This window comes from Meriones unguiculatus (assembly GCF_030254825.1).
Source record: "Meriones unguiculatus strain TT.TT164.6M chromosome Y unlocalized genomic scaffold, Bangor_MerUng_6.1 ChrY_unordered_Scaffold_23, whole genome shotgun sequence".
Classification (NCBI taxonomy): domain Eukaryota; kingdom Metazoa; phylum Chordata; class Mammalia; order Rodentia; family Muridae; genus Meriones; species Meriones unguiculatus.
This window is the reverse complement of record NW_026843709.1, coordinates 16,159,041-16,183,748: the sequence shown is the minus strand read 5'-3', so window position 1 is coordinate 16,183,748 and position 24,708 is coordinate 16,159,041. Positions and strand designations below refer to the sequence as shown.

Here is a 24,708-nt window from a genome sequence, read left to right as displayed (position 1 = left end):
TTTCAGGACTAATTTTTTTGGGTGTTCTGTAGATCTTTTCTATTCTTATTGGCCTCTCCTTCAAGTTGGGGAAATTAGCTTCATTTTTTTAAAATACTTTCTGGGCCTTGGAGGAGAGAATCGCCTATAATTTTCCTCTATTCTAATTTTTCTTATGTTTTGTCTTTTTATTTTGTCTTAAATTTCTTGGATGTCTGTTGCAGGAATTTTTTAGATTTAACATTTTCTTTGACAAATACACTGTTTTCTTCCATTGTATCTTCCACAACTGAGTTTCTTGTTTCCATCTCATATAGTCTATTGGTCATGCTTACCTCTGTAGGTCCTATTTTCTTCCCTAAGTACTTTCTCTCCACAATTTCCAATATTTGTGTTTACTTTAATTTCTCCAAAAAATATGGAATGCTTTAGGAATTTACATGTCATCCTTGTGCAAGGGCCATGATAATCTTCTCAGCATCGCTCCAAATTTAGTTTATGTGCTGCCATAGCGAGCATCGCATAATTCTTTCAAATGGTCATTAATAAAGTCACGTGTCCTTCACTTGTGAGTTTCACATTATGACAGATTCTATTATTATTTGTTAAATGCACAGTCAGTGAATAATTTTCTGTGAAAATGCTTCCTGACCAAGGCAAATATTTAAACAAAAATCATTTAATTGGGACATTGCTTATATTTTTAGGAGACCATACATTATGTCATATCAGCAAGCAGTAATGTTGTTGTAGTCCTTCACAGAAACTGAGAACTTTCCATACTGAACCACAAGCTGGAGGCAGAGAGAGGGAGACCAAAAGAGACAAAGAGAGCTAGAGAGACAAATTCAGAATTAGAGACTGAGACCAACAGAATCAAAGATGTAAAGTGACAGAGACTTCATTAAGTCTGTTCAATTTCATTGGCATATCAACCTCAAAGCACACCCTCCTATAATATAAATCCAAAAGGAAATACATTTTCAATAGTTTTTATTTTAGTTTTTATTAATTACACTTTATTCACTTTGTATTCCCCCATAAAATGATATCCCCTCACAATCTTACCTTCCCTCCCCTTTCTCCATGCATGCTCCTACCCAAGTCCACTGATAGGGGAGGTCTTCATCTTCTTCATTTTGATCCTAGTCTTTCAGATATCATTAGGGGTGGCTGTATTCTCTTTCACTGTTGCCTGATAAGGCTGCTCCCCAATCAGGATGAGGTGATCAAAGAGCAGGCTAATCAGTTCATGTCATAGGTGGTCCTTGTTCCATTACTTGGAACCCACATGGACACTGAACTTCCATGGGCTACATCTGTGCAGAGGTTCTAGGTTATCTCCATGCGTGGTACTTGGTTGGAGTATGAGTCTCAAGAAAGACCCCTGTGCTTAGAGTTTTTGGATCTCTTACTCTACTTGTGGAGCTTCTGTCCTCTCCAGATCTTACTATTTTCCACTTCTTTCATTAGATTCCATGCACTCTGCTCAGCAATTGGCCATAAGTCTCAGCATCTGCTTTGGTAATCTACAGGGCAGAGTCTTTCAGAAGCCCTCTGTGACAGGCTTCTAACTTGTTCTCTATTTTCTTCTTCTTCCTATATCCATCCTCTTTGTAATTTAGCAAGAGTTCTCCCTCTTAACTAGTTTCTTTAGGTGTACAGATTTTAGTAGGTTTATCCTATATTATATGTCTATATGAGTGATCATATACTTGGTGTGTCTTTCTGCTTCTGGGATAGCTCATTCAGGATAATCATTCATCCTTTCCACTTCCCACCATTGACCTGCAAATTTCATGATTTCCTTGTTTTTTTTTTTTTTTGTTATTGCTGAGTAATATTCCATTGTGTATATATATCACAATTTCTGTATCCATTCTTCAGTTGGGGGAGCATCTGGGTTGTTTCCAGGTTTTGGCTATTACAAATAAAACTGCTACAAACGTGGTTGGGCAAATGTCCTTATTGTGTACTTGAGCTTCTTTTGGATATATGCCTAGGAGTGGTATAATTTGTTTTTGAGGAAGCATTATTCCTACTTGTCTGAGAAAGCACCAGATTGATTTCCAGAGTGGTTGTACAAGTTTATATTCCCAGCAAGGAAGGAGGATTCCCCTTTATCCACAATCTTATCAGCATGTGTTATCTTTTGAGATTTTGAGAGAAACTTAAAGCAATCCTACTGAAATCAGGAACATGTCAAGGCTGCCCACCGTTTCCATATCTCTTCAACATAGTTTTGGAAGCCCTGGCTAGAGAATAAGATAATTGAAGGAGATCAAGGGAATAGGATTCAGAAAGGAAGAAATCAAAGTATCAATATTTGTAGATGATATGACAGTGTACCAGAGTGATCCAAATTTCTACCAGCATAGTTGTACAGCTGATAAGAAATTTGGAAAACTGGCTGGATACAATATTAATTAAAAAATATCAGTACCCTTCATGTATACATAAGACAAAAGGGCTGAGAAAGAAATTGGTGAAACAAAAGGAATTATATTATCTAACCAGGCCATACAAATCCTAACACTTCCCAGATACTTCCTCGGTGGGGACTTGAAACGTAAGTAAACGAGCTTCAAGGGAACATCGCAATTCAAATCAACAGTAAGTGGAAGAAGATGGAGGGACTTCTAGGCTAAAAGAACATATTTATCCTGACAGTTTGTCATTTAATACAATGATTAAAGTCCCTGCAAATTCTAAGGACTGAAGAACAAGACTGACCATTTCTTTTGGAGGAAATGTGGAACATTTCTATGACAGAGTATTAGTCAGCTAAGAAAATGACAAGATATTTTCAGGCAAATGGATGGAACCCTGAGAAATCATCCTGGGTCTAGTACCTAACATGCAGAAAGACAAATATGGTATGTATTCACTTATTAGGAGGTCTCATAATAGTGGGGTTAAAGTTACAAAAGGCCATCTTTTGTGACCATAACAGTCTTCCACTAGGAGAACTGGGTAGCAGTTACATGAGTTTTTGGGCCAGGGCATCCTATGGAAATTTTCAAGGAACCCAGGCTGTTGTTATTAAAGTATATTGCTCTCTGCCCTCAACTGATTAATTCAGTGCTGTGTTTTGTCCACAGAGATGCTTCCTTCTGCATCAAATAGCATTCCATACAGGGACCCACAGTCAAATATTATTCAGAGAGAAACCTTAAACCACCTAGTGCTGAATAGGATTTCCCTATGAAATTCTCCCTTCCCTCAGAGCTCTGAGAAGCCTGCAGGAGATTTGGCAGGAATTGTGTAATAAATAAAGGGAATTGAGGACACAGGGGGAACAATTCCCTGCCAATCAGGCTACAAAGGAAAATGATTCTTCCAGCCTAGATGAAACCTGATAAGCTAGGGTCAGACAGAAGGTGGAGGAGGGCCTCCCTATTAGGGAACTAGAAAAAGGTCATAGAGATATAAGAAGGAGGCTGAGTGGGACTGGAAAGAGAAGAAGGAGGGGGCAGCAGAGAGGATACAAAGTGAACAAATCATAATGAATAAATAAGAAAAACTTGATCAAGGTGAAGAAGTATAGATATCTTCAGGACAGATGGCTTCTTCTTGGGGGTGGTTGCAGGGTGCGGCAAGGATGATCTCAGTTTTCTTTAAGGGACTTGGCACTGAGATTCTGAACATGTTCCCATGAGTATATGGACCACACATACTTCAACTGATATATTTTAAAGAAAAAAAATTGTGACACAATGGTAAGAATTTGAATCAGGGAGCAATGGAAAAATAGTGTAATGCATATTAAACGAAATTCCCTCATAAATAATTAAAATAATATGTTCACAACTTTTACAATGACTTTTAACATGGAGAAATGATTCCATTGAAGGAGCAAAGAATTTTATTTTGTAAGGCTTGCTTTCCAGGAATTTATTTTGTAGCAGAGTATCCTAGTCATGAACTAGTGTTTACCCAGCTACCTCAGACCTCAGGAGCGTAGGTTGCTCCTCTTAAAAAGACACATGACACTAATACTATATTTAGAGAGTTAGTCAGGGGACCACAGCAGGAAACACATCTGCTTGGTGTGCTAGGCATATAACACAGACCCATGTCTCTGTCCTCAATTCCCGGTTTTAAATGTAAACCCCAGAACCAGAAGGATTGTTCTCTGACCACTGAGTAGGACACAAATGCAATCCAGACTGGTAGACAAGCAGCCATGCTCATAGAGGGTTGGCAACTCTAGTGTGCAACATTACTAACTTTCAAAGAGTTTATTGCCCCTCAGTTCTTCTTTTACATTCACAGTTCTTTCTGTGTTTCAGCCAAACCAATCCCAGGAATTGTCTGGCTTCCTTCTCTTTTAGCTGCTCTTAAAGATTCAACATCCCAGGGAAACCTAGACCCTGTTTGCCTATTTTATTGATAAGAATATGGACGTTTAGTGAATATGCCACTAAATACTCAGTTCAAAGTAACAACCTAGGGAATTTTAAATCCAAGACCACAGTAGGAACTGTTGTCATTGGGTACATTCCCCTTAATCCCCCATCATGTTGAAGCTTCTCTACTTAGAAAGCTGTCCAGCTAAATAAACATTAATTTCCATTTCCTACGTGACATTGTCACAGAGGTAAAAGATTCAAAATGAAAAAAAAAAAATTCCTGAAGGTTACCATGTCAGTTCTTTTCTCATACTGATAGATGCTATGTCCTTACTGTTTTAAAGATTGAATTCATATCAATTTTAGTTTTATAAGAGGAGAGATAATGTGACAATGCTCTAAAAAGTCCAGGCAATCTCAAAATATGTGCCTTCCACAGAAGAACTCCTGCCAAAGGCCATTATGGTTCAAGAGATATGTTCTGTTGGTCAATGTAAGAACCTAAAATTAGTCTTGGAGAAAAACATGCAAGCTGCATATATGCCATGTCAAAAAACTTTTAAATGCTGACTAAATTAATATGTCTCACTGCTCTGGAAGATGACTGATCCTTTCAACATGACATATTTCACAGGGCATAGATATTGGTCATGCCTAACACAAAAGAGACACAGGAGTCTTGCAGCTGGCAAAGTACACACCATCCTAGTTAGGTACTAAAAACTCAAAAATAATACTTCATATGTTTAAAAGGCAAAACTGTCCATCCCATATCAAAAAAGCACACACACAAAATAGAGCCAAAATGAATATCAAAACCCAAGTAGAAGATGACTAACACTAATGCGAATCCTAACCCCTAACCCTGACCATAACCCTAATGCCATGCTATGCTTACATCACAATGGTATAATTGTTTTAAAATGCTATATGTCGTCACAATGGAATTTTGATATAAAAATGCTTTGGTGACATCACAATAGTGTCATGACATCCCAATGCTATTATGATATCATAATGTTATTATGACATCATAATGATTGTCATATGACATCACAAAATAATTTTGACATCACAAAGCTATTATGACAGCACAATGCTATTATGATATTACAATTATATGATCCCCATATGATATCACTATGGAATTTTGACATCACAATGCTATTATAACATAAAAATTCTATTATGACATGATTATTTTATGACATAACAATGGAATTTTGACCTTATAATTTCATTATGACCTCAAAATGTTATTACGATATCACAATGGTATTTTGATATTATAATCATAATATGATATTACAATGGAATAAGAACCTCAAAGTAATAAAATAACATAAAAATTCCATTGCGGCATCACAATGCTATTATAACAGCACAATGGTATGACATCTAATGGTATTATGATTTTACAACAGTTTTATGATATCACAGTAGTACTATGACATGACAATGCTTTTATGACTTCACAATGGTAGTAGAACATCACAATGCTATTATGACATCACAATGTTCTCATGCCATTCAAATGCTTTTATGACATCACAATGATATTATGACATATTATACTATTCCAACATAATTTTGGTATGACATCACAGTGGAATTTTAACATCACAATGGTATGATAACATCACAGTGCTATGATGACAACACAATGCTATTATGACATCACAATGGCATTATGACATTAAATTGCTTTTTTGATTTCACTATGGTATTTTGACTTCACAATGGTATTATGAAATCACAATTGTATTATGACATCACATTTGTAAAAGGGCATTACAACTTTATTATGACATCTCAATGGTTATGTTATCACAATTGTGTCATGACATCTCAGTGCTCTTATGATATAACCATGGTATTATGATATCTCAAATCTATTATGACATCACAATTGTATTATGATATCACAACTTTATTATGACATCACAATAGTGTCGTGTCATGATATCACAATGATATTATGACAGACCAATGGTATTATAACATCACAAGGCTAATATGACATCACAATGGTATTTCAACATGATTGTGGTATCTAATCACAATAAAATTTTGAGGTCACAATTCTATTTGTACCTCAAAAGGCTATTATAACATCACAATGCTATTATGATATTACAATATTATGACATCCCAGTGGTATTATGATTAAACAACGTTATTATGACATCACAATGCTATTATGACTTCACAGTGGTATTTAGACATAATTGTGTTTTAACATCACAATGGAATTTTGAAATCAAAATCTATTATGATTAAACAACAGTAAGACTTCATAATGATATTAGAACATCCAATGCTATGATGACATCACAATGTTATTATAACATCACAATGGCATCAGGACATGAAAATTCATCATGACATCCCAATGCTATTATAATATCACAATGATTAGGTGCTGATTGAATGAGAGGACGAATGATATTATGAAACAGGTGAAATCGAGTAAGAGTTTCCGGAACCAGTTATTAAAAGGGCCAAGTGGATAGCCTGCTTGAGAGAAAAGCTGAGCATCCCCACATGCCTCAGTCTGGGCAAGTAAAAGCACACAAACCAGAGATGACAGTTCCTGTCTCCAAGACTATTAGTTCAGTTGATTTGTTACATGTTTCTTTCAAGAGCTTTTCATACTGAACCAAAAGCAGCAGGCAAAGAGAGGGAGACTAAGAGAGACAGAGAGAAAAAGCTATAAATACATATTTATAAATAGAGAGTCCAAGACCTAATGAAAAAAAAAGATATAAAGTGACAGACTTTATTCTGTCTGGTAATTTTCATTGGCCTGTCAACCTCACAGCACACCCTGCCACAATATAACTGCAATAGGAATTATATTATCTAACTTCCCAGACATTTCCTCACTGGGGAATCCACACATAAATAGATGAGCTATTATATCAATAAGAATGTGAAGGTACATTTAGTGAGGAAGTGAGTAACTGCTTAGTTCAAAGACACAACCTAGGAAATTTCAGATCCAACCCCACAGTAAGAGAACACCTTGTAACTCGGTATATTCCAACAAAGAAATATAGGCCATCATAGAGAGAGAGGAATCCAAATTCAAACACATGAGAGAAATGGTGCAAGGCATAAAAACAGAATTAGAATCAATAAAGAAAACACAAAATGAGAAAAGCTGGAGAACTTGTAGAAAAGATCAGGAACCACAAAATTAAGCATCATCAACAGAATACAAGAGATGGAAGAGAGAATCTCTGGAGCTGAAGACACTTGCAGAAATTGATACTTCTCTCAAGGAAAAAGTAAAATCAGAAAAGTTCCAATCAAAAAATATCCAAGAAATCAAGGATGCTATGAAAAGACAAAATCTAAGAATAATAGGAATTCATGAAACAGAAGACTCCAGGCTCCAAGGTCCAGAAAATATTTTCAAGAAAATCATAGAAGAAAATTTTCCCAACTTAAAGAAAGAGATGTCCATAAATATACAAGAGGCCTACAGAACTCCAAATAGACTAGGCCAGAAAAGAAACACATCACGTCACATCATAGTCAAAACACTAAATCTACAGAACAAAGAAAAGATATTAAAAGCAGCAAGGGAAAAAGGCCAAGTAACATATGAAGGTAGACCTATCAGAATCACGCCGGACTTCTCTTCAGAAACTATGAAAGCCAGAAGGGCCTGGGCAAGTATCATGGAGACTCTAAGAGATCACAAATGTCAACCCAGACTACTCTACCCTGCAAAGCTTTCAATCAACATCGATGGAGAAAACAAAATATTCCATGACAAAACTAAATTTACACAATATCTACACAGTAAACCAACCTTACAGAAGATACTAGAAGGAAAACTCCAATCCAATGAAAACAAATTCACCCAAGAAATCAGGGCATACAGAAAACATCCCAACAAAAATTAAAAGAAAACAAGCAATGAAACAGGGTTAGATCACTGACTCCATTACAAAAGGAACTAACATGCATTGGTCACTATTATCTATCAACATCAACAGACTCAAATCCCCAATAAAAAGACACAGGCTAACAGAATGGTTATGGAAACAGGATCCAACATTCTGTTGCATCCAAGAAACTTAACTATGCAACAAAGATAAACACTACCTCAGAGTAAAGGGCTGGAAAACTGTTTTTCAAGCAAATGGTTCTAGAAAACAAGCCGGAGTAGCCATCCTATTATCTAATAAAATAGCCTTTCAACCCAAGTTAATCAAAAAAGTTAAGGAGGGCCACTATATTCCCATCAAGGAAAAATCCACCAAGAGGACATCACAATCTTGAATATCTATGCCCCAAATACAAGAGCACCAACATTCGTAAATGAAACATTATTAAAGCTTAAATCATACATTGCTCCTAAGACCTTAATAGTGGGAGACTTCAAGACTCCACTCTCACCAAGGGAAAGATCAACTAGACAGACACCAAATAGGGAAATAAAAGCACTCACAGAATCCCTAAATCAAATGGACCTAATAGACTTCTACAGATTGTTTCACCCAAACTCAAAAGAGTACACCTTCATTTCAGCACTGCATGGAACCTTCTCCAAAATAGACCATATAGTGGGTCACAAAGCAAGACTCAACATATACAAAAGGATTGAAAAAGCCAACAGGCACATGGAAACTGAACAACTTACTACTCAATGACAGCTGGGTTAAGGAAGAAATGAAAGAAATTAAAGACTTCGAGAATTCAATGAAAAGGAAGGCACAACGTACCCGAATTTATGGGACACATTGAAAGCAGTGCTCAGAGGAAAATTTATAGCACTAAATGCCTGCAAGAAGAAATTCATAACATCACATAAAAAAAACTTAATGGTCCAACTGAAAAACCCAGAAAAAAAAAAAGAAGCAGATACACCCAAGAGGAGCAGACAGCTGGAAATAATCAAACTAAGGGCTAAAATCAATCAATTAGAAACAAATAAAACTATCCAAAGTATCAATGAGACAAAAAGCTGGTTCTTTGAGAAAATCAACAAGATAGACAAACCCTTAGCCAAACTAACTAAAAAGCAGAGAGAAACTATCCACATCAGCAAAATCAGAAATGAAAATGGGGACATACCCACAGACACTGAGGAAATCCAAACAATTATTAGGTCATACTACAAAAGCCTATATGCCAGAAAATTTGAAAATCTAAATGAAATGGATAATTTTCTTGACAGATTCCATCTACCAATCTAAGTCAAGATAAGGTAGAAAGGCTGAATAGTCCTATATCTCCCAAGGAAATTGAAGAAGTCATTAACAGTATCCCCTTCAAAAAAAGCGATGCGCCAGATGGCTTCAGTACAGAATTCTACCAGATCTTCAAAGAAGTGCTAACTCCAATTCTCCTCAAACTATTCCACAAAATAGAAACAGAAGGAACACTACCAAACTCATTCTATGAAGCCACAGTCACCTTAATAACTAAACCACACAAAGATCCAACAAAAAAAGAGAACTTCAGACCTATCTCTCTTTTGAATATTGACGCAAAAATACTCAATAGAATACTTGCAAACCAAATCCAAGAACTTATCAAAGATATCATCCACCTTGATCAAGTAGGCTTCATCACAGGCATGCAAGGGTTGTTCAACATACGGAAATCCATCAATGTAATCCACCACATAAACAAACTGAAGGAGAAAAACCACATGATCATCTCTTTAGATGCCGAAAAAGCATTTAAAAAAGTCTAACACCCATTCATGTTTAAAGTCTTGGAGTGATCAGGGATACAAGGCACATACCTAAAGATAGTAAAGGCAATATACAGCAACCCTATAGCTAACATCCAACTCAATGGAGAGAAACTTAAATCAATCCCACTGAAATCAGGAACAAGACAATGCTGCCCATTGTCTCCATATCTCTTCAACATAGAACTTGAAGTCCTAGCCAGAGCAATAAGACAACTAAAGGAGATCAAGGGGATACAAATCAGAAAGGAAGAGTTCAAAGTGTCACTATTTGCAGATGATAGGATAGTATACATGAGTGACCCCAAAAATTCAACCAGAGAACTCCTTCAGCTGATAAACACCTTCAGCAAAGTGGCAGGATACAAAATCAACTCCAAAAAAACAGAAGCCCTCCTGTATACCAAACACAAAAAAGCTGAGAAAAAAATTAGGGAAACAATACCCTGCACAATAGCCACTAATATATAAAGTACCTTGGTGTGACTCTAACCAAGCATGTGAAAGACCTGTTTGAGAAAACTTCAAGTTTCTGAAGAAAGAAATCGAAGAAGATATCAGAAGATGGAAAGATCTCCCGTGCTCATGAATTGGTAGGATTAACATTGTGAAAATGGCCATCCTGCCAAAAGCAATCTACAGATTCAATGCAATTCCCATCAAAATACTAACTCCATTCTTTACAGACCTTGAAAAAAGATTCTCAGCTTCATATGGAGAAACAAAAAACCCAGAATCTCCAAAACGATCCTGTACAACAACAGATCATCTGGAGGTAATGCCATCCCTGATCTCAAGCTGTACCACAGGGCAACAGTAATAAAAACTGCATGGTATTGGCAAAGAAACAGAAAGGAAGATCAATGGAACCGCATAGAAGACCCAGAAATAAACCCACTCACCTATGAGAACTTGACATTTGACAAAGAAGCCAAAACCATTCAATGAAAAAAAGACAGCATCTTCAACAAATGGTGGTGGACCAACTGGATGTCTACATGCAGAAAAATGAAAATAGATCCATATTTATCATTCTGCACAAAACTAAAGTCCAAGTGGATCAAGGACCTCAACATAAAACCAGATACTCTAAATCAGTTGGAAAAAAATGTGGGGATCAGCCTAGAACTCATTTGCACAGGAGACAACTTCCTGAACAGAACACCAACAGCACAGGCTCTAAGAGCAACAATCAATAAATGGGACCTCATGAAACTGAAAAGCTGTAAATCATCAAAACAAAATGACTGCCTACAGATTGGGAAAGAATCTTCACCAACCCTTTATCTGACAGAGGGCTAATATCCAGTATATATAAAGAACTAAAGATGTAGAAAAGCAACAAACCAAGTAATTCCATTAAAACATGGGGAACGGAGCTAAACAGAGAATTCTCGAAAGAGGAACATCAAATGGCAGAGAAACACTTAAAGAAATGCTCAACCACATTAGCCATTAGCAAAATGCAAATCAAAATGACCCTGAGATTTCACCTTACACCCATGGCCTACATGAAAAACTCAAGTGATAACACATGCTGGAGAGGTTGTGGAGAAAGGGGAACCCTCCTCCATTGCTGGTGGGAATGTAAACTGGTACAACCACTTTGGAAGTCAATCTGGCGTTTTCTTAGGCGATTAGGAGTAGTGCTACCTCAAGACCCAGCTATACCACTCCTAGGTATACACCTAAAATTTGGTCAAGTACAAAACAAGGAGATTTGTTCAACCATGTTTGTAGCAGCTTTATTTGTAATAGCCAGAACTTGGAAACAATCCAAATGTCCATCAACTCAGCAATGGATACAGAAACTGTGGTATTTTTACACAATGGAATACTACTCAGCAATCAAACAGGAGGAAATCATGAAATTTGCAGGCAAGTGGTGGGATCTAGAAACTATCATTCTGAGTGAAGTATTCCAGCATGAGAAAGACAAACATTGTATATACTCGCTTATATAGACCTACAAGATATGATGAACATAATGAAATCTACACACCTAAAGAAGATAATCAAGAAAGTGGACAGGGGCAAAGATGATCAATCCTCATTTAGAAAGACAAATGGGATGTGCATTTAAGGTATGACAGGAATCTACCACAAAAGGTATTTGAATGAATCTACCTAGCAGTGTTTCAAAGCAGATATTAAGACTCATAACCAAACCCTTGGCAGAGTGCAGGGAATCATATGAAAAAAGGGGAGTTAGTATGATATGGAAAGGATAGGAGCTCTACAAGGACCAAATATATCTGGGCACAGGGCCTTTTCTGAGACTGATACTCAACCAAGGACCATCTGTGGATATAACCTAGAAATTTTGCTCAGGTGTGGCCCTTGGTAGCTCAATAACCAAATAGTTTTCCAAAATAAGGGAACAAGGACTATTTCTAACAGGATCTCAAGGTCAGGCTCCTTGACTTCCCCCCCCAGGGGAGGAGCAGACCTGTTAGGTCATAGAGGAGGACTCTACAGCCAGCCCTGAAGATACATGATAAAACAGAGTCAAATGAAAGGGGAGGAGGTCCTTCCCTATCAGTGGACTTGGAAAGGAACAGGGAGGAGACAGGGAGGGAGTGTGGGTTTGGGGAGGGATACAGCGGGGACACAGAGTTAACAAAATGTAACTAAAAAGAAAAAAACAAACAAACAAACAAAAAAAACAGATATGTACTCAGTCAGTGTATGGGAAACGGTCTCTGACAAAGCCAACTCTTTGATCAAAAAGTGATTAATTGGGACTTTTCTTATATATTTTACACAGACCTTCCAGGATGTCATGTCAGCAAGCAGTCATTTTATTGTAGTACTTCAGCAGAAATGAGAGTATTTCACATGCCACAGTCTGAGAGAGGGAGACAGAGAGACACAGAGAGAGAAAGAGCTAGGGAGACATATTCAGCTCCAGAGAGACAGAGTGACCATATCAAAAATACAAACTGACAGCAATTAATACACAGAGACTCCATTTGTCTGGTCATTTTCATTGGCATATCAACCAGAAAGCACACCTTCCTATATGATAACTGCAACAGGAATTATATTATCTAAAAAGGCCATGCCCCCAAACCCTTCCCTGAAATTTCCTAACTGGGGACTCAACATCTAAATAGATGGAGCTTCAAGTGGACATTGCAATTCAAATCACCAGGAAGTAGAAGAAGATGGGGGGAATACTCGGCTAAAAGAACATAGTTATCCTGATAGTTTGTCATTCAATACAATGACTAAAGCCCCAGCAACTTCAAAGTTCTAAAGAACAGGACTCACAATCTCCTTTGGAGAAAATGTAGAATATTTCCATAAGGAAGTATTATTCTGTTAAGAAAATTACATCAAGATATTTCAGGCAAATGGATGGAACCAGTAAATTCATCCTCCCGAAGGAAGGAGCAGTCCTGTTAGGCCACAGAGGAGGGCTTTGCAGCCAGTCCTGAAGATACCTGATAAAACAGGATCAGATGAATGGAAAGGAGGTCTCCCCTATCAGTGGACTTGGAAAGGGGCACGGTGGAGATGAGGGAGGGAGGGAGGGACTGGGAGGGAATGAGGGATTGGGACACGGCTGGGATACAAAGATAATAAAATGTAACTGATAAAAAATAAATATAAAAAATAAAAAAGCAAAAAACAAAAAAAATAAAATAAAATAAAATACAGAATGACAAATATGCTGTGTATTCCCTTATTAGGATGTTTCCTAATAGTAGGGGATAATGTGCCAATAAGCCATTTATTGTGAGCAAACCAGTCTTCCACTAGGGGAATAGGGTGGCAGTGAATTGAGTTCTTGGACCAGGTCATCCTATGGAAATTTTCAAGCAAACTAGGCTGTTATTAATTAAATATATTGCTCTCTGCCCTCACATGATAGATAAGTGCCATGTTCTTGTATCCACAGACATACTTCCTTCTGCACCAAATGTGATTACATACAGAGACCCACAGGCCAATATTATGCACAGAGACACCTTAAAACACACTGCTCTAAAAGAGATTTCTCTTTGAAATTCTCCCTCCTGTCAGAGCTCTGGGAAACCTGTAGGAAAGGAGGCAGGAAAAGTGCCATAACTAGAGTTAATTGAAGACACAAGGAGAGCAATGCTCTGAGAATCACACTATGGAGGAAGACAATACAGAGAGCCTCTGTAAGACCTGATGACCTAGGGTCAGATAGAAGCCAGAGACTGATTTCCCCTATTAGGGAACTAGAAAAAGGGCATAGGGGTAGAAGAAGGAGTGTGGGTGGAACTGGAAAGAGAAGAGAGAGAAGGAAGAATAGGGGACTCAACATAAAAAATTCTTAATAAATAAATACAATAGTGAAAACTATGATCAAGGTGATGAAGTACAGAGCTCTTTAGAACTGATGGTTTTCTTGTGGGTGTTACCCAGGTGTGACAAGGATGAACTCAGTTTTCTTTAAGTAACTTGTCACTGAGATTCTGATTTTGTTTTAATGAGTATATGAATAACACATACTACAATTGATATATTTTACAGAAAAAAAATATGTGTGACACATAGGTAGGAATTTGAACCTGGGAGCAATGGAAAAGGAGTGTAATCTATATTATATGAAATATGTCAATAAGAAAAATAAGTGTTAACAAATTTTACAATGACATTTAATATGAAGGAAAGATTCTGCTAAATGAAGACAGAGTTTGACTTTAAGGGCATGCTTTCCAGGATCTCATTATGTAGCAGAGAATTCTCACCATGAACTAGTGTTTACCCAGCTACCTGAGACAAAATGAGCTCAGGTGGCACATCTGAACAAGCATTCCTTGAACTAACACTACATTTAGAGGGTTTGTCTGGAGGATCACAGAAGAAAACACAGATGCTCTGGTGTCGTAGGCATATGACATGGACCCACTTCTCTGTCCTTAAGGCTCAGTTTTAACTGTAAACCCTAAGACCAGGAGAGTTCATGACTTACCACTGAATAAGACAGAGCTGCAAATCCAGCCAAGTCAGCCAAGGCAACCCTGCTCATAGAGGTTTGGCAACATCAGTGTGGAGCAGAATCAGCTTTCAAATACTTTGTTGCCCCTCAGTTCTCCTTTTACATACACCAATCTTTCTCTGTTTCTGCCAAACCAGTCCCAGGAATTGTATAGTTTCCTTCTCTTTTATAATACCCCAGGCCACCCTAGAACCTGCCAGCTTATTATATCAATAAGAATGTGAAGGTATATTTAGTGAGTAAATGAGTAGCCACTCAGTTCACAGTTAAAATCTAGGAAATTTCAGATCCAAGGCCACAGTAGGAGATCACTTTGTCATTGGGTACATTCTCCTTAATCCTATATCACTTTGAAGCTTTCCTATGTAGGAAGCTGTCCAATTAAATAAACATTAAATTTTCATTTCCTACCTGACATTGTCACAGAGGTAAACTGGAATAAAGGTATGGTATCTGGATGAAGGGATGAGATAAAGGCTTGTTGGGTTTCACAAGAAAAAGTCATGTGTGTGCAGGATAAGAGATACTGGACCCTGAGGAAAGATTGCTTACTCATCTCCCTGGAAACCACAAGATTCTCTCAGGTACTGATTGGCTGAGAGGCAGAATGATGTCACAAAATAGGGGAACACCAGTAAGAGATTCAGGATTCAGTTATTAAAAGGGCTAAGAATAGGAGGCAGGAAGGGTCATAAGTAGAGGGAATTGAGGACACAAGGAGAACAATGCCCTGAGAACCAGGCTACAGAGGAAGATGATACAGCCAGCCTTGATGAGTCCTGATAAGCTATGATCAGACTGTAGGAAGAGGAGGACCTCCCCTGTCAGGGAACTAGAGAAAAGAGCATAGAGGCAGAAGAAGGAAGGTTTTTGGGAATGGAAGGAGAAGGGGAGGGTGCAGCAGATTCAAAGTGAACAACTCATAATAAATGAGCAGCAGGGGATTCAAAGTGAACAACTCATAATAAATAAATACATAAAAAAAAACTGTTTTCAAGGCGATGACATACAGAGTTCTTCAGGACTGATGGATTCTTCTTGTGGGTAGTGCCAGGGTGTCGCAAGGATAAACTCAGTTTTCTTTATGGGATTTTGCACTGAGACTCAAATCATGTTCCAATGTGTATATGAACTTTACATACTTGAATTGATGTATTTTAAAGAAAAAAAATAGTGTGACACATGGGTAGGAATGTGAAAATGAGAGCAATGGAAAAGAAGTGTAAAGTATATTATATCAAATTTCAACATAAGAAATAAAATAATATGTTGACAACTTTTACGATGAATTTTAACATGGAGAAAACATTCCACTAAAGGAGGGCAGAGTTTGACATCCTTTCCAGGAACACATTATATAGCAGAGAATCCTAGCCTTGAACTAGTGTTTACCCTGTTACCTCAGACCCCATGAGCTCAGGAGGCACCTCTGAATCAGCCATCCTGACATTAAGAATACTTTTACAGGTTTTGCCTGGAGGACCACAGCAGGAAAAACAGCAGCTCTTGTATACTAGGCATATATAAAGGTCACATTTCTCTGTCCTGAAGGCACAATTTGAAATTTCAACCACAGGACCAGAATTTGTTCCTCAATGACCACTGAGTAGGACACAGCTACTGATCCAGCCAAGTCAGCCCAGGCAACCCTGCCTATGGATGGTTAACAAAACTAACGTGGAACAGTACCAGCTGTCAAAGTTCATTGCCCCTAAGGTTCTCCTATTATACTCACCGTCATTTCTCTGTTTCACTCAAACCAGTCCCAGTAATTGCCTGGTTTCCTTCTCTTTTCCCCAGGAAACCCTAAACCCTGCCAGCCTATTATATCAATAAGAATGTGAAGGTATATTTAGTAAATATGTCAGTAACTACTCAGTTCAAAGTCACAACCTAGGAAATTTCAAGTCAATTTGAAATCAATCCTCCACAGTAGAAGACCACCTTGTCTTTCAGTATATTCCTCTTAATCCCACAACACTTTGAAGCTGCCCTACTTAGGAAGATGTCCACTTAAATAAACAAGAAATTTTCAATTCCTACCTGACATTGTCACAGAGGTAAACAGGAATAAATGTGTGGGATCTGGATAAAGGGATGAGACAAAGGCTTGTTGGGTTTCACAAGAAAAGTCACGTGTGCACAGAATCAGAGACACTGGACACTGAGGAAAGTTTGTTTACTTACCTCCATAAAAAATGTTGAGATTATCTCAGGTGCTGAATGGCTGAGAGGCAGAATGATGTCATGAAGCAGGTGAAAGACAGTAAGTGTTTCAGGAGTCAGTTAATAAAAGGGCCAAGTGGACAGCCTATATGAAAGAAAGGCTTAGCAGCCCTATATGCCTCAATCTGGGCAGTTGAAAACACATAGCCCATAGATGACAGTTCCTATGTCCAAGACTTTTAGTTCAGTTGATTTGTCACAGAATTCTTTCAGGTGGTTTTTAATAAAGTTACTAGTCCTTGACATGTGAGTTTCACATTATGACAGATTCAATTATTATTTGTTAAATTCACAGATATGTCCTCAGTCAGTGAATTACTTATGTTAAGATGTTCCCTCATGAAGGCAAATCTTTGAGCAAAAAGTGTTTAATTGGGACTGTACTTATATTTTTACAAATACCATCCTGGATGTCACATCAGCAAGCAGTCATCTTGCTGCACTCCTTCAGCAGAACTGAGAGCTTTCCATAGGGAACCACAGTTGGCAGACAGAGAGACGGAGATGGAGAGAGAAAGAGCTAGAGAGACACATTCATAAACAGAGAGACTGAGACTGACAAAAACTATGACATAAGTGACAGAGACCTAGAGATAGAGACTCAGTTATGTCTGGTCACTGTCATTGGCATATCAACTTCAAAGCACATCATTATATAATATAACTCCAATAGGAATTATATTATCTAACAAGGCCATAACTCCTAACCCCTCTCAGACATTTCCTCACTTTGGACTCCACAGGTAAATAGAGAGCTTCAATGGGACATTGCAATTCAAATCACCAGGAAGTAAGAGAAGATTGAGGGACTTCTAGGCTAAAAGAATACTTTCACATCACAATTATATTATGACATCAAAATGATATGACATCATGTTTCTATGATGACATCACAATAGGTATTATGGTATCACAATGCTATTATGACATCACAATGCTATGATGAAATCAGAAATGTGTTATCACATCATAATGGTATTATGGCATCACAAAGCTATTATGACTTCAAAAGTGTATTATGATATCACAGTTGTATTCTGACATTTCAATGGTATGAAATCTTAATGCTATTATGATATCACAATGCTATTATAACCTCAGAATGGTATTAAGACATCACAATGTTGTTATGACATCACAATATTATTAGGGTTTTCACAATGCTATGATAACTTCAAAAATGGCATGAAATCCCAATGTTATTATGTTGTCAAAAAGGTATTATGACATAACAATGGTATGACATCTAAATGCTTTTATGATATCAGAATGATATGACATCACAATGGTATTATGATATCACCATGCTATTAATACAATGGTAGTACAACAAGGTAGTGCTATGACATCATAATGGAATTTTGACATCAAAAATCTATTATGACTTCACTACACTATTACTTCACAATGTTATAATGACATCACAATGGTATTATGACATAACAATGCTCTGATAACATCACAATGAGGTTATGCTTTCACAATGGCATTCTGACATCAAAATTCATCATGTCATCCCAATGCTATTCTGACATTAAAAAGCTATTACAACATGATTTTTATGACATCACAAAGGAAATTTGACAATCACAATAATATTATGACATCACAATTCTATTATGATATCACAATGCTATTATGACATCAATAACCTCTTATAACATCACAATGCTATTATGATATCATATGACATAGCAATGGTATTATGACATCACAATGCTATTACGGCTTTACAATGCTATTATGATATCTCAATGCTATTATGACTTTACAATGATAAGAAATCAAAATACTATTACAACATCACAAAGGTATTATGACATCATAATACTATTATGACATCCCATTATTATGACATCTCAGTGGTTTTAAGATATCACAATGTTATTATGGCGTCAAAATGCTTTTATGATATCACATTTTTACTATGACATCACAATGCTTGATGACATCACGATGCTCTTATGACATGAATGTTTTATGTTATCACAATGGAATTATGATATTACAATGCTACTATGACTTGGCAACAGTATGACTTTCCAATGATATTAAGACATCTCACTGCTCTTATGATATTACAATGCTTTTGTGATATCACAATACTATTGTGATATCTCAATGCTATTACAACATCACAATGATTGGAAATCACAATACTGTTATGACATCAGAATCCTATTATGACATTACAATATTATGACTCACAGTGCTATTATGATATCACAATGTTATAATGACATCACAAAGCTATTATGACTTTGAAATTGTATTTCGACATGATTGTATTATGACATCACAATGTAAATTTGAAACAAGAAAGCTATTATGACTTCACAACAGTAAGACTATACAATGATAGTAGGACATCCAATGTTGTGATGATATCACAATGCTATTATGATATCACAATGGTTAGGTACTTATTGTCTGAGAGGGAGAATGATGTCATGAAACAGGAGAAAGCCAGTCAGAGTTTCCGGAGGCACTCATTGAAAGGGCCATGTGGACAGCCTGCTGGAGAGAAAAGCTTGACAGCCCTACATGCCTCAGTCTGAGCAGCAGAAAGCACACAACCCAGAAATGACAGTTCCTGTGTCCAAGACTGTAAGTTTAGGAAAAGTGTCACATATTTATTTCATGTGGTGTTTAATAAAATCAAAAGTCCTTGATATATGAGTGTCACATTATGACAGATTCCATTATTATTTGATAAATGCACAGATATGTCCCCAATCAGTGAATTACTTACTGGAAAAATGCTCCCTGACCAAGGCAAATTTGTGAACAAAAAGCAATTAAATGGGACCTTGCTTATATTTTTACAGATTCCATCCAGAATGTCATATCGACAAGCAGTCATCTTGTATTCCTTCAGCAGAACTGAGAGCATTTCATACTTAACAAGAAGTGGCAGATACTCAGAGTGTGACAGAGAGAGAAAGAGAGAGAGAGAGAGAGACAGAGAGAGAGAAAGAAAGAGAGACAGAAAGAGATAGAGAAACAGATTCAGAAATATTAAGACCAAAACTGACAGAAATAAAGATACAAAGTGACAGAGACTCCATTCTGTATGGTCACTTTCATTTGCATATCAACCTCATTTGCATATCAAAGTTTGAACAAAAATCATTTATTTGGGATCTTGCTTATATTTTTACACAGACTATCCTGGATGTCACATCAGCAAGCGTACAATTTGTTGTAGTCCTTCATCAGAACTGAGAGCTATTCATACTGAACTACAAACAGCAGGCAGAGAGAGGGAGACTGAGTGAGACAGAGAGTGAAAGAACATGAGAGAAATATTCAGAAATAGGGAGACCTAGACCTATGGAAACAAAGAAATAAAGGGACAAAGAAAGAGAGACAGAGACCCATTCTGTCTGGTCATTTTCATTGGCATATCAATCTCAAAGGACATACTCCTACAATATAACTCCAATAGGAATTATATTTTCTAACAAGGCCATACCTCCTTAACCCTTCCCAGACATTTCCTCACGGGGGACTCATCATGTAAATAGATGAGCTTCAAGGTGAAATTGCAATTCAAATCACCAGGAAGTGGAAGAAGATGGAGGGACTTCTAGGCTAAAAGAACATAGTTATCTAGAGAGTTTGTCATTCAATACAATGAATAAAGTCCCTGCAACTTCCACGTTTTAAAGAACAGTACTGATCCTCTCCTTTGGGGAAAATGTGTAATATTTCCATAACGGAGCATTTTTGCAGCCAAGAAAATGATATCATGATATTTTCAAGGAAATGGATGCAAGAAGGGAAAATCATCCCCAGTGAAGTAAATAAATGTAGAGATACAAATATAGCATGTATTCATTTATTAGGACATCTCCTTATAGTGGGGGATAAAGTTCCAAAAGGCCATGTAATTGGGACCAAACTATTCTTCTACTCAGGGGATTGGGTGGCAGTGAATTAAGCTGTTGAGCCAGTTCTTCCTATGGAAAATTTCAAGCAACCCAGGCTGTTGTTATAAACATATGCTGCTCTCTGCCCTCCACTGATTGATTATTGTCATGTTCTTGGATCCATAGAGATGCTTCCTTCTGCATCTAATGTGATTGCATACAGAGACCCACAGTCCAAAATTATCCACAGAGAGAACCTTAAAACACCCAGGTATAAATGGGCTTTTCCTATGAAATTCTCCCTCCCCTCAGAGCTCTGGGAAGCCTGCAGGAGAAGAGGCAGGAAGAATGTCATAAGCAGAAGGAATTGAAGACACAAGGAGAACAATGCCCTTAGAATCAGACCCCAAAGGAAAGTGAGGCAGCCAGCCTTGATGAGAACTGATAAGCTAGGTTCAGACAGAAGGACGAGGTGGACCTTTCCTATCTGGGAACTAGAGAAAGGTCATAAAGGTAGAAGGAGTAGGGTCGGTGGGACTGCAAGGAGAGGGGGAGGGGCGGCAGAGGAGATACAAATTGAACAATATGTAATAAATAATTATATAAAAAATACTGTGATCAAGGTGATGAATTATAAAGCCCTTCAGGACTGATGGCTTTTTCTTGGGAGTAGTACCAGTGTGCAGCAAAGATGAACTCAGTTTTCTTTAAGTGACTTGGCCCTGAGACTCTAATCATGTTTCAATGAGTATATGAACAACACGTCCTTCATCTGATGTATTTTAAAGACAAAAAATTTTGTGTGACACATGGGTAGGAATTTGAAACTGGGAGCAATGGACGAAGAGGGTAATGTTTAGTATATGAATTTCCCACATAATCAAAAAAATGATATGTTGACAACTTTTACACTGAATTTTAACCTGGAGAACAGATTCCATTAAAGAGGGCAGATTTTGACTTTGTAAGGCATACTGTCTAGAAACTCATTATGTAGCAAAGAATCCTAGCCTTTAACTAGTGGTTTCCCAGCTACCTCAGACCTCATGAGTTCAGGTGGCACCTCTGAACAAGCAATAACACTACATTTGGAGGGTTTGTCTGGAAGACCATTACAGGTGAATCTTCTGCTCTTGTGTCCTAGGGATATAACATGGACATATATCTCTGTACTGAAGGCCTAGTTAGAGCTGCAAACCAAGACAAGGAGAATTGCTCACTGACCACTGAATAGGACACAGCTGCCAATCCAGCCAGGTCAGCCTAGGCAACTGTGCTCATAGAGGGTTGGCAAACAAAGTGTGTAACATCACCAGCTGTCAAATCTTTTATTGCTTCTAAGTTCTCCATTTAAACTCACAGATCTTTCCCTGTTTGAGCCAAACCAGTTCCAGGAATTATCTGATTTCCCTGCTCTAAAGACTTAATATTGCAGGGAACCGCTGGCCCATCCTGCCTATTATATTAATAAGAATGTGAATGTACATTTAGTGAGTATGCCAGTAACTGCTCATTTAAAAGTTACAACCTCAGAAATTTCAGATCCAAGAGCATAGTAGAAGAGCACCTTATCATTTGGTAAATTCCTGTTAATCCCACATCACTGCGAAGCTTCCCTACTTAGGAATGTATCCAATTCAATAAACAGTAAAGTACCATTTTCTACCAGAAATTGTCAGAGAGGTAAGCAGGAATAAAGGTGTGAAATCTGTATAAAGTGATGAGATAAAGGCTTATTGGGTTTTACAAGAAAAATTATATATGCACAGTATCAGAGGTACTGGACACTAAGGAAAGTTTGTTTACTCATCTTCATGTAAACCTCAAGATACTCTCACATGCTGATTGCCTCAGATGGAGAATGATATCAAGAAATGGATGAATGCCAGTAAGATTTCAGGAGCCAGTTATCAAAAGGGCCAAGTGGACAGTCTGCTTGAGAGCAAGGGTGATGATCCCTCCATGCCTCAATCTGTTCAGCTGAAAGCACACAACACAGAGAAGACCATTCTTGTGTCCAAGACTCTTAGTTTTGAAAAGTGTTACATATTTCTTTCAAGCGGTCATAATTAAATTTACTTCTCCTTGAAATGTGAGTTTCACATTATCACTGAGTCCATAATTATTTCTTAAATGCACAGATATATCCTCAGTCAGGGACTTACTTACTTGAAAAATGCTCCCTGACCAAGGCAACTCATTGAATAAAAACCATTTAATTGGGAAGTTCGTTATATTTTTACAGAGACCATTCAGGATATCAAGTCATCAACCAGTCACCTTGTTGTAGTCCTTCAGCAGAACTGAGAGGTTTTCATACTGAACTACAAGCAGCAGGAAGAGAGAGGAAGACAGAGAAACAGTTAGAGAGACAGATTAACAAATACAGAGATAGAGATTGACAGAAAAAATGTATAGACTGAGAGACAGAGACTCCATTCTGTGTGGTCCCTCTCATTGGCATATCAACCTCACAGTAAAACCTTCTATAATATAACTCCAATAGGAATTATATTATCTAACAATGCCATAACTCCTAACCCTTCCCAGACATTTCTTTACTGGGGACTCCACAAGTAAATAGAGGAGCTTCATGGGGACATTACACTTCAAATCACCAGTAAGTGGAAGAAGATGGAGGGACTTCTAGGCAAAAAGAACACAGTTATCCTGATACTTTCTCATTCAATACAATGAATAAAGTACCAGTAACTTCCAAGGACACAAGAACAGGAGTAACATTTTCTCCTTTGGAGAATATTGGAGGATGTGGAATATTTCCATAATGGAATATTATTCAGCTAAGAAAATGACATCATGATATTTTCAGCTAAATGGACAGAACCAGGAATAAACACTATGGATAAAGGAACTAAAATATACAAAGACAAACATGGTATGGGTTCCCTTATTAGGAGGTCTCCTAATAGTGGGGGTTAAAGTTCCAATAGGCCATCTATTGTGATCAAACCAGTCCTCCACTAGGGCGATTGGGTGGCAGTTAAATGATTTGTTGGGCCTGGCCATCCTACAGAAATTTTAAAGCAACCCAGGAAGTTTTTATTAACATATGTTGCTCTCTGCCCTCAACTGACAGACCAGTGGCATGTTATTGTTTACAAAGATATGCCTTCTTCTGCATTAAATCAGAGTGCATGCAGAGACCCACAGTGTGATATTATGCATAGAAAACTTAAAACATGAAGCAATAAATGAGATTATCCCTCCACTCATAGATCTACAGATTCAACACAATTCCCATCAAAATACCAACTCAATTCTTTACAGACCTTGAAAAAAAGATTCTCAGCTTTATATGGAGAAACAAAAAAAATGCAGAATCTCTAAAACAATACTGTACAACAACAGATCATCTCAAGGTATCTCCATACCCGATCTCAAGCTATACTACAGAGCAATAGTAAAAAAAAAAAAAAAAAAAAAAAAAAAAAAAAAAAAAAAAAAAAAAAAAAAAACTGCATCGTATTGGCATAAAAAGATGGAGGATCAATGGAACCGAATAGAAGACCCAGAAATAAACCCACAAGCCTATGAATACTCGATTTTTTACAAAGAATCCAAAACCATTCA

At 37.4% G+C, this 24,708-nt stretch overlaps 1 non-coding gene across 1 annotated transcript; it reads right to left on the bottom strand.

Moving 5' to 3' along the window:
- Nucleotides 1-391: 391 nt before the first annotated feature.
- LOC132651726 (U6 spliceosomal RNA) lies at nucleotides 392-498 on the bottom strand. The gene has a single exon (XR_009589308.1). It is a non-coding gene; the product is annotated as a U6 spliceosomal RNA (small nuclear RNA).
- Between the last annotated feature and the right edge of the window lie 24,210 nt (nucleotides 499-24,708).